This window comes from Aulonocara sp. 'chitande type north' Nkhata Bay, linkage group LG22 (genome assembly GCF_057382095.1).
Source record: "Aulonocara sp. 'chitande type north' Nkhata Bay isolate Kocher_YH1m ecotype deep benthic linkage group LG22, A_spYH_male_GT1.1, whole genome shotgun sequence".
NCBI lineage: Eukaryota > Metazoa > Chordata > Actinopteri > Cichliformes > Cichlidae > Aulonocara > Aulonocara sp. 'chitande type north' Nkhata Bay.
The window spans coordinates 37,945,174-37,949,819 of record NC_141364.1 but is presented as its reverse complement, the minus strand read 5'-3'; the positions used below and the strand labels follow the sequence as shown (position 1 = coordinate 37,949,819).

The window sequence follows — 4,646 nt, the reverse complement described above, 5'->3', positions numbered from 1 at the left end:
GGGCACTTGCATTCCTTCAGTCTCTAAAATCTTTAGATCATCAACAAGTGGCTTTAGGATAGGATCAAACCCATATTTTTTTAAGTCTTCTGAATGAAAAAGGGCTACAAGATGAATGTTCATCAACACAGAATTTAATTCTGGTGGCAAATTTCTCAAAACAAAATAAATACAACCAAGTTTGTGCACCCCCTTTTTTGAGCCTAAAGGATTAGCAGTTTCAAAATCGTCATAGTAGAGCTGGATCTGGAGAGCATGTTCTTGTTGTGAGAATAAACTGTGATTTTTGAAGTAGGAGCCGTCATTTAAATCTCTGTACAATCCCTCCATGTTTAGTTTTTTTTTCTGGAAACTGCTACAAAGTTCACTGTTTCGAAACATAGATGAAAGGGATCCCATGATAGGAACGTACATGAATTTATCATTGACAGGAACTTGCCTGTATGTCCCTCTTGTTCTATCTTTGCGTACATCAAAACGCACACCAAGAACATGCTCTATGGGTTCAACTATTTTCCATTTTTGCTCAAAATATCTTATCCTTTTAGATTCTGTGTTAAGACATGAAAATGGATTTTCAAGCTGATCAAAGCAATCCTCAACTTTTTCTAAGGTTTCTCTTGATGTATCAGTTGACAAACAGTCGACAACAGATTGTTTTGCATGTGCATGGATGTCATTAACCAGTTCCTCCAATGAACCAACTAAACACTGTACAGTACTTTCAGGAACTCCTGATGATTGTACTTGAGCAATAACAGAGCTGCACATGTTCAGTATTTGCCTTTTTTCAACTGGAACCGGTGTAGTTATTGTCATGGGATGAGCCACATTTACAGGCTGTGAAACAGAGGTTCCATCGTTAGGTACAGGCTCAAAATTGTTGATGACCTCAGAGTGAACGCAGTCTCCATGTGCTCGGAATAAGTGCCGCTTGTAACCAGAGTACGTGTGAAAGATAAATGAACATCCAGGCTCTCCACAGGTCAAACGTAAAAACTTTCCTGGGTACAAACCATGCTGGAACTTCAAATGTCTAAATAACACTGAGCAACTTGTGTGGTGTATCTTGCAAATGTAACAGATGAACATTTCCAGTCAAAGTGCTGAATAGTGGATATCTTTAAACCGTACAGTGAAGACTTCCTCTTGTTTCATTGACCCGAGGACTGTCCTTCACGCTGCCAACATCAATGCCATACACTTGATGGTCTGGATGAATGTGTAGAAGTTGTCCAATGCCTTATCAAAGGACACGGCAAATTAAAAAATGTGCCTTGAAAAGTTTTGCCTTGTCAAAACCTGCATCTCCCATCTGTGTCACACAGGGAATGACCTTTTGATCTAGGACAATGTAGAAACTTTGGGTAGAAACTTTGGATGATGTTCTTTCTTTCTCCAACCCACAGGACGAATGGCTGAGTGGGGCCAGCCTTAAGAAAAGCCTCTGTGCTACCTCCCACCTGAGGGAGAGAAAGAAACCAAGTGATTCACATTAAACAAAATTGATAATCTGATGTTTGAGGCATTGCTGTTTGAAATTATGACAATATTAAAATGTTTCACTCCGCGCGCACAATTATTTTTGTTTCAATGTGTACATTTAGTTTTAATAGAAACGATGACATGTCAGTCCTGCAACACCAAGCTTGTCTGGGATAGATACATCTGCTGCAGGTTGGATCACCTTGCCATCTTAAAATATCAGCCGTTGATAATTTGCATCTGTTCTCATCAAAAGAGAAATATACAATTCTAAAAAGCATACCTTGATGAATTTCATTAGGTGGTGAGCAGCATCTGATGTGCTAATCTTTGAAGACGTCCTTCCCTTAGATGTTGGAGTGAAGTGAAGCAGCAAAAGATGGCAGCCGCCTCGCAGTCCCAAACTACAGAATAGAAATTAAGATCATCACAATTACTGTCATTTAAAGGACCACAGCAGTCATTTTTCCACGTTATGTAATACCATGATGACATTTTAGACACCTGATAATTTTTCTAATAAGGCAGTTTTCCAGCGCCTTGGTATAAAAATTCATTTCTAGAGACTTAAAATCTTCTGGCCACCAAGTGAAGTAGATATCGAGTCATAACAATAGTAAGATTATGTAACTTTTTTTGTGTTCAAACTACATTAAATGTCATTTCAGGTTTAACATGTTTGTAAGCTTGTTTTCATACCATACAGAAATGAGTGATATATTGTGTTGTGGGAATTAAGCAAATGCTGTAAAGGCATGCAAAATCTACCATTTCCAACTTACACTTACCAGCCTCGTTAGAGTAACGCTGTGCAGAAATGAGCAGCTCATCCAATTCTGTACTCTGGGACAGATTTTTGCAATCTTTGATGATCCTTGGCTTGAAGAATGTTGGCCACTTTGCAAGGAACTTACCAGACACTTCCTCCCCAAAAAACAGCATTGTGAAGTCTTGGTCAATCTTAAACACAAAGTGTAACAACAGAAACAACACATTAACAAGAAAACAAACAAAGGAACCACAAAGCAGTCATTAAATTATTTTATGCCTTATCAAGCCAGGTGTATCCAGAAATCTTGGGAAAAGGTCCAGGACAGTAGAAGCTATGGCAGGTTCTTGAACAACTTTTTGCCTATGTTGAAATGTCACCTTCATGTTGTCTTTGACATGTTTCATGTCAGTTGAGTGCCTCTTCCTTGCATTTATCACCTGACAACGGCCTCACATTTGAACACAAGTTGCGAAGAGTCTTGGGGCTGTCTTGAAAAGCTGACTTTGATTAGTTCATCTCTTCTCGGGAACCAGCATATCACCACCTGCCAAGAGTAAAATAAGGTCCAGCATATAACACCATTTCTTTGCAAAATATCTAGCATGTCTAGTCCCTTTAGACTGAGTTAAAATTAATTTTGTTAAGAAAAACATCCTTGATCCATTTTTTAAGTAGTACAAGCTGTGTAACATGACTGCAATACAGTATTCTCTCAACTATCACAGGGGTTAGTAGGAACCATATTTCTATTTTATTATTTTTTATATATTTTAAGCGATAAAAACCCTCCCCACAAATATTCCTGACAATGTAGCGTTTGGTTTGTTCGTTTTTAAATTTCAAATATTGTATAACAAGACAAAACTGCAAATATGAACGCATCCCCCCCTCTCCCTCTTAACTAACCGATGCCTTTAATTGAACTACCAAATTAACACAATGGTCCTCTCTTTCTGGTCAGACACTTTGCAGCACTTCTGCTGTAATTTTATTCATATTTAACAAAATAAAAATGCAGAAATAAGTGTACACATTAGTTTTTGACTCTCACTGAACTAACAAAGCCAATCCCTCCACATGTTTGTACTCTCTTGTTACCTCGGCCAGGTCCGCGGCGCTGAACCGTGGTAATGACACCTCTGGCCAATACGCTGGGTTGTCGGGCTTGTAGCTTTACTGTCAGCGAACACAGTGTACAGTCGAATCTTAACAGCTTTCTTACAAGCAGGCACTCATTTTGGCGGCAGTGGTTATTATTATATTTACATGCTCTCTTCTTCCATTTCTCATCGGTAACAGCTCTTACTTTCTCCCTCTCTCGCGCTCAAACACACAACGGGAGGGGCAGTTCCACACGTTCTCCCCGCAGCACGGACTACACTACCCATGAGGGCCGGTAACGCTCTGCCCTCATTGCCTTTATATTAAATCATTTTTGGCTAATGACAAAAAAAAGTCACTTTAAGGGCCAAATTGCATTATACTTCTTCACCTCACCTGACGTGGGCCGCAAGTGGCCTTTGGGCCACGAGTGGCCTCTGGGCCGCGAGTTTGAGACCACTGACCCTAAGGCTTTGGCAGTTTAATTCGAAAATAAATAAAAGGCATTTAATAAAAACTGAAATATATTAACATGTAATATTCATTACAGTCTGCCAATAGCCAGATTATGCTAAATGAATATTAGGAAAGAAACTGGTACTTTGCAGAGTTCTAGCTAGCAGTAGCCCAGCTTAACAAAAACAGTTAAAATTCAAATATGACACTTAAAGATGATGTATTTTGATATAAATACTATTTCTTTTACTAGTTATCATGTTACTTGTTCTAACATCAATCTAAAACTTAATATTTAACCGAATAAAACTTACCGCATCAGCAAGAAAAAATGGCGACCGAAGATTCTGGATTGCGAAGCTCCACAGGAAATGAAGGTGTGGTCTAATTTAACACCCACAGTGTTAAAATGCAGTAACGACTAAAATCTACACTTACACTTTTCAGGAATCAACTCCCGATGTGTTATTTTAACTCGATTAAGTGTTGAACTAACTCGGAACTCTGTTGAAATCTACTAACACTGAAAAATCAACACTGGCATTTTTGCTGTGTAGTCGCCATGGATGTTCTGGGTGACCCAGTTACTACTTCACCAAACAAGGGAAGAAAAAAATGAGCTGACTGCTTTCTGAAGGTAAGAAAACTGTCCAGTTAAAATTGAGCACTGGGGTCTAATGAATGAGGTTAAACATTTCCGATTTTAAAAGAACGCGTTTCATTTCACAGACTTGAGTTGGGAATGCTATTGCACACACAATGACAGGTTACTGTGGCTAATGTTAGCACTGCTGGCTAATGTTAGCATTGCTAGCACCATCACCCTCCCTTT

At 39.0% G+C, this 4,646-nt stretch overlaps 1 long non-coding RNA gene across 1 annotated transcript; it reads right to left on the bottom strand.

Annotated features, from left to right (window-relative positions):
• Positions 1-460: 460 nt before the first annotated feature.
• Positions 461-2,495, bottom strand: LOC147304670 (uncharacterized). The gene is made up of 3 exons (XR_015126879.1): positions 2,274-2,495; positions 1,769-1,889; positions 461-1,463 (listed from the first exon to the last, which is right to left on the bottom strand). It is a non-coding gene; the product is annotated as an uncharacterized LOC147304670 (long non-coding RNA).
• Between the last annotated feature and the right edge of the window lie 2,151 nt (positions 2,496-4,646).